The sequence below is a fragment of the Cupressus sempervirens genome, chromosome 7, assembly GCF_028749045.1.
Source record: "Cupressus sempervirens isolate cs-2001-9-10 chromosome 7, ASM2874904v1, whole genome shotgun sequence".
NCBI classification, from domain to species: Eukaryota; Viridiplantae; Streptophyta; class Pinopsida; order Cupressales; family Cupressaceae; genus Cupressus; species Cupressus sempervirens.
This window is the reverse complement of record NC_143124.1, coordinates 253,411,035-253,423,278: the sequence shown is the minus strand read 5'-3', so window position 1 is coordinate 253,423,278 and position 12,244 is coordinate 253,411,035.

Sequence of the window (12,244 nt, the reverse complement as noted above, 5' to 3'; positions counted from 1 at the left end):
GATGATGTAGGAATGTAGGAATGCAAGATGAAGATGATTTGGTGTATTGGAACACATGATCACAGTGGTCAATGAAGGTATGAATGAACGAAGAATTAAGATATGAGATTAGGACTAGTTAGAATGAGGGGAAGAATTTTCCTTTGAAAATGTGCACTATATTTCAAATAGAGCTTCATCTTGGTCAAACCATAGACACAAACCATCTTTGAGCTTCTACACTACCAAAAGCCAATCTTCCAAAAATATCTGAAGAACCCCATAGAGAGATGTAGGCGTTCCCCATCATCAATATCTTCAATATCCTCCCCTTGGTGACTATTGCTTCCCATTGAAACACTAGCACTACTCACTTCCATATACAATTTTATTATCTATAAGAATCTACTAAGAGTTGTTTCCAAAACAAGTGCTATTCAACATTGTTATTTGAATCAAACCCAAGACCTCTAAAATAAGAGTCTCATTGCTTAAATATAAAAGAAATAATATTTGAATTTGTAATAAGGGAAGATCCTACAACACAATGACAAATTGTATGCCTCTATTATTAACAATAAAAAACATTTACACATCCTTTAAATACAATCCAAAAAATATAAACGCATACATAATTGTTCCTTTAGTAACATTACTAGATAGCTTAATTGACTTTTATACTAATTGAGTTTTATTGAGAAATTAATATTTTACATTTACATTAATTTTTTACAAGAAATGGATCTCAAATCTAGATACAAATTTTAAAAGATGTTCAATATATTTTTGAGCTTTTGTATGTCACAAAACCTCTACTTAGATGCTTACTTAGCCAAGTAAGATCCATTTATATTTTTACATTTTGGAAGAAATAATTCTTGAAACCATCAAAATATCAATCATAAGACTATAATGTATTACATGAAAACATTTTCAGCACATAAACATTATTTGTGCATCAAGACTAGTTAGAGTTAGTGGGTGTAAGTTATATGTGGTTGGTTACTTTTGTAAGTTATGATGGATGGGTATTCTCAAGGACATGCAACAATTCACTATTTAATATTCTAGGTGGTATTTCAAGGATGTTTCATCATTGATTATTTAATATTCTATTTTATCATTTATTATAAACTATTATATACTTATCTTTTGTAGTATTTCTTATTATAACTATTTCATTGGTGTCAACTTTAGTTAATTTTTATTTGGATAATGCATTGCATAATACTTCTCTTTAAGATGTTTCTCGTAGTTTGCACCTATATTTTTACATTTTTAGAATAACTTTAAGTTTAGGTTTTCATAGTTATGAAAATTCAATTTATGCGTGAGATGCACCATTAGTGCCTTCATCACTTTATGAAATCCATTGAATAATTGTGAATAATTTACCTATTTTGAACATGTGATTTCACTTTCTATTGCTAGCTTGTCCATATAAGAGACACAAAAGATTATAAATATTTTTTGTTGAATCAATTCAATACATAATTTATTAATTTTTATGCATTTTATATTCACTATAAATAATATAATTCTAGCATCTTAATTTATTTATGTGTTAATATTCTTCTAGAAGTTATGGTGTCTTTTCATTTACTCACAAGGGTGTTGTAGAGTTACATAAAATTCTATCCTGGTATCAAATATCTCAAGGTGTAAATAATTCTTTTAAAGAGCATATTCTTTGGAATTATTTGATTTTGAGTACATAATAATATTATTTTAATGTCACCATTCTCTAACCTTTTTGGAGAAAGAATTGACGCAATTTTATTTTTTTATTTTTTTTGAATTTTATTGTAGATCAATATTGGATTTTTCTAGTACAATTAAAAGGCCTAAAACATATAAAGGAGAGTGAAGGCCACTTAAAATTGACCTTCTTCATCCAAATCAAACTCATAAGGTTCAGTCTAGAATTGTCAAAGTTTGGATGTGCTACATTAGCAACTTAGAAAAGACTATGGAGGAAATTTATAAATGAGAATATCTCATTTATCTAAAATCCTTTTCTTGATAAGTTTATTTTATTTTAAGGTATCCTTATATACTCTACATAGTGGTTTAAGTGGTTTCTAATTCCTATTCACTTTAAAAAAAAAAAAAAATCACTAATCCCATAGTTTGCATATTCTAAGGCCTTGTTTTGGTTCATATAGATATCTTTTTAGGTACAATAATTCTAAAATTTTATATTTTTTTCCTTTATTTCATAGTAGAACTCTTATATTATAGTAACTATGATTAAAAAAATGTGTTTTTAGAATTTATCTTAGTTTTTAAACTATAACATATAAACCTTAATTTAGTCTTTCATATATAAATGTAAACCTCTTATGACTAAATTTATTAGTGTAATCATGTTTTGATCTCAATTTATAATGTGAGAAGTACATCATTGATGTAATAATGGGCCCTTTTAATAAATTTTGCTAAAGTGGACCATAATTAATGGATTGATGTCATTCTCACTTTTCTTTGTGAGAACAATCTATATCCCTATTTTTATAAATAAGTTACAACTCTTGATAATGATTGGAATTATGGTATTTAAAATTACCCTAAGAAATAAATATTTCTATGATATTTTAGCATATTTATGATGACTTCATTGATAAAATTGTTTCTTTTTGGATACTCACTCTTCTTATAACTTCATTTGGGAGATATATTAACACCTTAATTCTTAACCATCTGCCATCCTCATGATTTAGAATCCAATGTGCCTCTTCATTTTTTGGAGAAGATAACCCATATTTTTAATTGTTTGGAGGAGATTGTATATGCTCCAAAGAATTTTGATTCTTTAGTGAGATCAACATTTTATTTTTTAATGATTATAGTGATTTAATTGAAGAACATTGACTTCTTTTTAGGATTCCTACTTGTGAGTTATTAGTGGATTATTTTTTGTGTCTTAGATTTTAAACTTTAGAGAGAATTTAGAGGGAGTTTATCTTCCCTTTTATAATAGATTCATAATAGATAGAAATAATCATTCACCTTCTTTTGAGATTAGTATTTTATATTCTCATCTTTTTATGATTGTAGTGATTTATTTGAAGAGATATCTATTTGAGTTCTTAGTTGGGATTCCTGCTTGTGAGACATCAGTGCATTTTTTTGGTGTATCGAATTTTAAATTTTAAAAATCATTTAGAGGGGGTGTACCTTCCCATTTATAATATATTCATCACAACTAGAGATAATTCTTCATCTACTTTTAAGATTGATACTTATATTCTCTTCCTTTGAAAGATATGTAGCATTTGTTTATTCAATTTAAACATGCTTATGTCATGAATTATTGAATCTCAGAGTCTCTGAATACTTTTTAGAGAAATCAATCATAGTTAAAAATAGTTCTATAAGTAGTTAATCACATCATCATTGTCTTTAGAGCTTCTTCAAAATTAGTTAACATTGGCTCATTGCTTTCACCAATCTACTATTGTTGGGTATATTCTTAATTATTATATAGAATCTACATCATCCAAGGACATGGCTACATAATAGGGTATTTTAGAGATAACATAATAACATTTATTTTGGATTCCAATTCCTTATTCCTATTATAAATTGGAGTAAATTTATGATTTGTGCCTTTTATATCAATTTTCCAAGGGGAAGGATATTTTTGTAGGTGTTGGGCTATATTTTCTCCTCAAGAACACATTAATTTTGTACAACATTGTCCATTACGTAGGGTCCTATTGTCTCCTACTTTCCATCATATGTAGCTATATTTGGCTATATGTACATACTAAGCATAGTCCTTGGGGGACGTCAATCAATCATCCATTTATCAATTTTATTTTCATTACTTATTTATGTTAGTTTTTTCACATAAGATTTTTTTTGTTTCTCAATTTTATAAGAGGTTTACTATATTTTATGTTTGTACCTATAATGTCCTAGTATCTTGGACTTGTATTATAGTTTGAGTTTAAGTTTCTTCACATGTATTTTTAACTAATAAGAAATTAAGGTTTTAAGGGGACTGAACAAAAATAATAGTGAAAATGAAAGATATTACATTTAAATCTCAACAAGAGTTTCTGGTTAGAAAAAAATGAAAATTTTATGTAACTAAACAAAACTAAATAGAGACATAAATTAAATAGACCCAACATGAAGGAGACAAAGATAGGAACCAAACACAAAACTTCTAAAGTAACGAACACCAAGGGTTAGGCTAGATCCTTTACAGTAGCTACCAAATTCTCTTTGAGATCATTTATTCCACACACAACCCTCTTTATATTTAGGAAATCCTAAAGAGGATCAATAAAAAACTTCTTCTTCATGCTCAACCTCATGTACTTGCAAGCTGTTGTGGTATACCTAGTAGAATAACTTGCATCCAAGATAAGTAATAACATCAAACCAACATCCAAATTAGCTTTTCCAATAAGATTTTTTTAGTAATACAAAAAACTAGACATGATATCCTAGTAACTATTGAGGGTACCCCTTATGGATTTTTTATTTTGTTGATTCTCCTCATTAATTTCTCAGAATTTTCATCCATTCTTTCTACATGGTCATTTGCCATCATCTTGTTGCACTCTTGCAGAACACCCTAAACCTCTTCAAATATACCATTAAGATATTTTTAGTTCACATCATTTAACTTATCAACATTAAAGGTTCTCCTATCTAGTCAAATAAATTACAAGAACATAGTCTTTTCCATGAATATGGTGTTGTTGACAATTGGGTAATAGTGATATGTAATTGCCATCATTTATGGAAACATATGATGTACATGCTGACAAGAAACCTCAAAAATAAAGATACTTAGTGTTTGGTAATAAGAAAATTGTCTAATTATAGAATTTGGTTTACAATAGTGTATTTTTTGTTTATAACATGTTGCTGACATCATATTTTGACTTGAAAAGTTACATGGAGATAACATACATGTTGGTGACGATGTGCATAACCTCAAAAGTCAGTACAGACTATATGAAATAGAGGTAATCATGTTTTGATGAAGCGATGTAGAGGAATTGTAGGAAAGAATTTCTTTGTTTGCAAAATAATTACTTGTCCAATTAGGGCCGACATCCTAGATGTTTACTCTAACTTTGAAAAATGGTTTGTGGTTTTAGCTGACCCAACAAAAATTTGTGTAAAGGCATGGTATTTATGCAAATGAAATTTTCCAATAAGATATATAGCTATTATGAAAAATTTGAATTGTGAATTTTAAAGAGTGAACTCTAGTGAAAGCAATATATGTGAAGTTTTATATGAGCTACCTTGTGATTTGAGATCGAGTTGAGGATCAAAGATTAGTCAAGGAAGCGAGATAATAGTAAATTAATTTTTTGAGTGGTGAGCTCTTCTTGTAATTGATATTTCATGTTTGGATAGTGGGTTCTTGTTGCATGCATTGTACCACAACTTCTGACAGGGAATCCTTATACTAAATTTCCTCATTGACTCCTAACATGATCCATCCTTTAACAAGGAACTTATATATTAATATATTATCTATTCAGTATCATCCCTACCAGGGCTTTCCCTTGGCTAGGGTTTCCCTAGTTAACAAAATATGGCATTATGAGTTATCTTTGTGCATTGTTACTATTACCATTCAACATTATATTATTACTTTGTTACGCATGGTTTAAAGTAAACTTAATATCTAGTTGGTGACTAAATATTTTAGATTACTAATTCACCCCCCCTCTGACCTCAATAATCTCTATTTCTAACAATTGGTATCAAAACAAAGTTACTTTGAGGAGGCTTAACATATTAAGTAAGATGCCTATGGACATGGAATAGTTGATGAAGAACCCTTAAGAAGCTCTTGAACAAATTGATCTCCTTAGTAAAGAAAGAGATAACCTGAAGGATAAATATGAAGACTCTAAATTATACATTGTTCAATTGAAGGAAAATATTGAACATCTCAAATCCAAGCTTAAGTCTACTAAATATCGAACTAGTGATGATGACTATTCAAAGTTGAAAATAGAGTACAAGATCCTGAAGCATGGGTTGAAGATTACAAATTTGAAGTTGACTTTGAGAAACGATCCTAGCAATGTTGAATCCAATTTGGAGACTGAAAATGCATATCTTAGAGCAAGTTTGGCAAAGAAAATATCTCATTTTGAAACTTTAAAGAAGATCATGAAGAACTCATTAAGTACAATACTATTGTGAAAGGTGAATTGACACAGTGCAAACAATAGTTTGAGAAGCTTTATTCTAGTAGAGAAAAGGTTGATGATTCAATTTCAATACAAAGGCTACTTTGATAAGACTAGTCTTTGTTATCTAATTAACATGTCTTAGAAGAAACCTGAGATTGGATTAGATCCGAAAGAGAAAGACAAATTTGATGATAAGATTGAATCAAGTCAATCTTCTGAAAAACCTAAAGAAGTTAAGGAAAAAGAGGAAGTTGAAATCTTGGATGAAAGCAAGTGGAGACTCCTAAGGAAACTAGGTATGAATTTAGAGGTAAGTGTTTTTTATGTAATGAAATATGTCATATGAAAAGATATTGTACTAATAACTCATTTAATCATGTTAAGGATTTTTATTGTCATAATTTTCAAGGTATGGTTCATAATACAATTGATTGTAGGAAACATAAGTATGATAATGATAGAAGAAATAGTAGAATATCTAGAAATACTAACCCTACAAATAGAAGATCTAATGAAAGGACATCAAGAGAAGGAAGGTCTCATGAAGATATAAGAACAATCATGTGTTATAAGTGTAACAACTTAGGACACATTACATGGAATTTCCATGCACCTTATGATTAGTACAATCCTAGAAGCAAAGCACCAATATGTTAGTTATGCAACAACTTTAGACACATAGAAAAGTACTGTAGAATGAACATAAACTTTAGAGTTAGAAGAAATAATGGAAGAAACTTTTGGAATAGAAGGAATATCAAAAAAGATAAGAAAGGAACTCTAGAACTAAGAAAGACAATGAGGAACACAGAAACATTGCTAATGAACTTTGAGAAGAACTCAATTAAATCCTTTTGAAAGGAGTAGATATCTCAAAATAAAAAGTACATGATGATGAGAAAGGAAGCTCAAAGCCACTTGTTGAGTTTGATTCAGTTAAGTTGACTTAAGCTTGTTCATAGCATCAAAATTTAAGAACTTCATTCAAAATCCAAATTAGAGGTAACAAAGTTGAGAAAAAGTGTATCTTGTCATTTTTAGATGATACCTAAGCTCGCTTATAATTTGGAGCTCATCAAAAAAAGTTATGAAGGAATTCAGAGTTACTGGTATCAGAATAAAGGCTGATTCTATACTAGAATATGAAAAGTATGTTTTTACATAGAATTTCATGATGTAATGTTTGGGGAATGTTCTTTTCTAATTAAAAGGAGGCTATAGTAAACCTCAAGTGACATCTAAAGATCATATAGATGATTCTAAATAGTTATTTGAATGCAGAGCATAATTTATAGCTTTTTCATATTTGCTAAGTATGCAATTAATGCATGTTCAAGTTGATGGGATAAATGGAGTACAAAACTGATTTTCATTTCATTAGGAACATGTCCAAAGAAAATAACATTTTGAAGTGACCTATGAGAGTGATTTCAAACCAAATCCTATTTTCAAAAAGAGGTATTTTATCATTTTTCCTACAAATTTGTTCCATAAAAGTTCATAATCGATAGAATCATGGATATGTAAATAGTACACAATGTTGAGAATGAAAATAGATCTAAGTTAAAGATTATTTTTGTAAAACCTACAGAAGGAAACCCCAAATCAATGTTGTCTATCACTCTAAACAATGTAGTTTTTCTTTAAGACATAGGAAGTTATTTAAATATCAAGTTTGAGTCAATTGCTAGTGAATTCATGAACAAAGATATGGAATTGGTTCCCAACCACAAAATGACTATGAATCCTGAATGTGAACATCTAAGGGAATTAGACTTGTTTAATTATAATTTCTATTCTGAAATAGATAGAAATGAATGGACATAGATTATATTGAGTAGGATACATGATGGAAAACTATGGATGCAAGATAATGTAGTAGACATTTCTGCCGACCTTATTCATGAGGTAACTAGTCTTAGAAAATAAGGCAGTGTACCTATAGGTGAGAAGATGGTCAAAAAGAAAGTTGAAAGCTATACTAAGGTAGTGTACAATAGTAAGGCTATGGTGAGCAACATCATCAAGCAAGATAATGTGAGATTGCTAAGTGGAATTATTGCTTATTCAATTTGTACAAGTTCAAAGATTGATAAACTTTTAGTAGGATTCATATATGTACCATATTTAAGATAAGTGTGGAAAAAGAGAAAATGAATCTTAGTGAAATATTAAGAATGCAAGTCCTAGAGTACCTAGAAAAGCTTAAAAGAACAAAGAATGGTGTTTTTAGATTCTAGTCATTAATCAATCACATATTTTTTTATGTACTTTAAATATTTACTTACTTATCAGTGACAAATATAATAAGTAGTGATAGATGGACAATGGAGAATATTATAGAGGTATGAAAAATGCATCCTACAGAAAAAATATTGGACAATGGAAACATAATAATGAAGAACATTTTAAAGTGAAATGAAACTGATAGAGGTACGACTTTGATACCACTTGATGAAGGTACGCTCTGATACCATTGACAAAGGGCCACAACACCCTTACCCACTCACAATCAAGAAAGCAACAATATGGAGACCAATAAAAAAAATGCTTCACAAGAAATTTTGTTATACTTGAAGATCCTTACAACACCCACAAGATGATATCAAGCTTCTCCTTGAGCTTCCACTCCTCGAGCTTCTCCTTGAGCTTCTACTCCTCAAGCTTTCCTCTTGAGCTTCTACTCCTCAAGCTTCTACTTCTCAAGCTTCACCTTGAGCTTCCACTCCTCAAGCTTCTCCTTGAGCTTGATTACAAATGCTAATAAGCCTTGCTTAAATAGGCACTTCTAACCCAAGACATTACAAACACAACCGATGTGGGATAAATGGTAAATACAACTATCTTTAAATAAATATTAAATTCCCACCCAAATACAACTAAGCACCCAACAAATATTAAATACATGATTTATCCAAAACCTTCTAGAATTTCCACCTACACACCTCGATTAATGGAATGACAACTATTTCTCATATTTTTCTATTTTATGCCACCTATGCACCTCGAAAATAGAAATCCTCTTTTCCTTTCTTTTCTCCTTTTTCCCTTTTTATTTATTTATTATTTCTCCTCTAATTTTCGTCACTTTCTCTCTCCTCCAATTTTTTTTTCAATTTTTTTTTTACAATAATTTTCCCATGCAAGATGCTCCTGCATCAGACTCCCCTGATAGATAGAAAAGTGTGTCCCACACTTTGACGCCAAAAGAAAGATCTACCACCATCTTCATCTTCACCAAAGGCTTCCACCTCAATAGGGACAACAAAACCACCATGCAAATCTTCCACACCAACATCTCAACCATCCAATCAACAAGCTCATGCACAAGAACAAACTGAACATAATGCTTCATTAGCAAACTCCCATTCACATCAACAACTAGTGAATCCACACCAGCAGCAACAAACCCTGCATCAGCAACAAAAAACTTCATATCAGCACCAACATGTAGATCTCCATCAATACATGCCAAACTCTCAACACCAACAACCTCATTGCTGACAACAAGATGCTCTGCAATACATAACTCACCTCCAACAATTGGATCATCCACCTCCAAGTGCTCCATAATCTCCATGTCAGATTCAACCAATTGATCATGAAAACCAACCTCCATCCCAACATTAGCAAGGTTAGGAATATCCTCAGCAACAACCTATATTTTCTCTACAGGTTCTGCATCAGACTCCACAGACTGATCAGAAAAACCAACCTCTTCCACCTCAACCTTGTGATGCCATCTTCTCTCACGAACCTCCTTAACTTGATCAGCCAATCTATCATCCAACCGAGAAATCATCTTAGAAAAATTTCTCTCCACTATATCATGGATTTTCGCAGTCATCTTAGGGTCCAATCCTCTTGGAGCCATCTCCCAAGATCTTCATAAACCCTTTGTAACAAATCCTTCCCACGCTCCTTGTGACAACCAAATTTTTTACAAGTCAGATCGCAACCTGCCACCTCCCACAAACAATCAGGAACCACATCACAAGTCTAGGACAACGGATTTGCAATCCACTAGATCTGATAAACTTTACCTCACACTTTGGCGATCTACTTGTACACTCAAGAACTTTTTCTCTGATACCACTATTGTAGGTACGACTTTGATACCACTTGATGAAGGTACGCTCTGATACCATTGACAAAGGGCCACACCACCTTTACCTACTCACAATCAAGAAAGCAACAATATGGAGACCAATAAAAAAAATACTTCACAAGAAATTTTATTATACTTGAAGATCCTTACAACACCCACAAGATGATATCAAGCTTCTCCTTGAGCTTCCACTCCTCGAGCTTCTCCTTGAGCTTCTACTCCTCAAGCTTCCCCCTTGAGCTTCTACTCCTCAAGCTTCTACTTCTCAAGCTTCACCTTGAGCTTCCGCTCCTCGAGCTTCTCCTTGAGCTTGATTACAAATGATAATAAGCCTTGCTTAAATAGGCACTTCTAACCCAAGACATTACAAACACAACCAATGTGGGATAAAGGGTAAATACAACTATCTTTAAATAAATATTAAATTCCCACCCAAATACAACTAAGCACCCAACAAATATTAAATACATGATTTATCCAAAACCTTCTAGAATTTCCACCTACACACCTCGATTAATGGAATGACAACTATTTTTCTTATTTTTCTATTTTATGCCACCTATGCACCTCGAAAATAGAAATCGTCTTTTCCTTTCTTTTCTCCTTTTTCCCTTTTTATTTATTTATTATTTCTCCTCTAATTTTCGTCACTTTCTCTCTACTCCAATTTTTAATTTTTTTTTTTTTCTTTTTAATTTTTTTTTTTCAATTTTTTTTTTCCAATAATTTTTCCATGCAAGATGCTCCTGCATCAGAAACAATGATTTAGAATTGCACCAACAATCATTGATAGATTCAAATAAGACATTTGTATTCTAGTTGATATAGATCATAAATAAATTCAAGTAGTGGAACCTTGAGAGATATTTCTAGATCCCTTGAGCTATGAATTGAATGATGATGTTGTAGTTGGTTATATTGATTTGGTACTCAATTCAAATTGAGAAAATGCTGAATATAGATTTGGCACATATGATGAGATCACACAGCAAGCTCATCAAGCAACCTTAGAAATGATATCACACAAAAAGGTTGAATCTATAATGAAAAATGCACTATTAGAGATAGGAATGATAGAGAGTGAATCTAAGGCTATAAGAGAGGAAATGTAGCAAGGTATACTAAACATAGAACCTTTGTTAGTATCAATTGTTGAGACATCTTTAGAATAGAGCATCCTCTATGTAGCAGTGTCTAATGTTTAGCCTAGTGAACCAAAGAGAAAGTGTAAATGATTAGTGGAAGTAGTGTTCACAAAGACAAAGAGAGTCAAACAATTGGCCACATGACTAGGAAAGAGAAAAAAAATTGTTGACAATTGATTCTACTGATGAAGAAGATGAGGAACAAGAAACTAAGCAAGCAAAAAAGGCGACTTCACCTAAGCAAGTAGCAGGCAAAGCTCGACAACCTTGGAATTTGAAGATAGAAATGATCAATACTACTATTAAAAATGAAGGTAATTTTGTTTAGATGAAGAAGTTTTATGATTTATACATCAATTTTGAGAGATATTAGATAGATATATCTACTATGAGATACATTGTATCAAATAATCTAAAATTGAAGGACATTGAGAGCATTATTAAAAAAAAATCATGAGAGACTCATTAGGAAAAAGGGTCCCACAAGGGAAGAATACCTTGAAATTTAGAAGCCTATGCTCAGAACCATTTGCAAGACTAATGATGAAGATGAAATTAAAAGACTATTGAATAACCTAACACTGTATTTGAGGAATAAATTGAGACAAATTTTATTTATGATTGGTGAAAAGGATAATTTAAGAAATGACACTATAACAAAAAATAGTCAAATGTTGACAAAGGCAGCATCTCCTCTAGCTCCTAGAACCTCAAAAATATTAGTAGGTGGCGACACTATTTAGATTGATCTAACTAATGTTACCATTAACATTTATGATACCAATCTATTTGGTGGTTTTGAAGCAAATGAACTAGACGCCAAGGATATTAAGGGT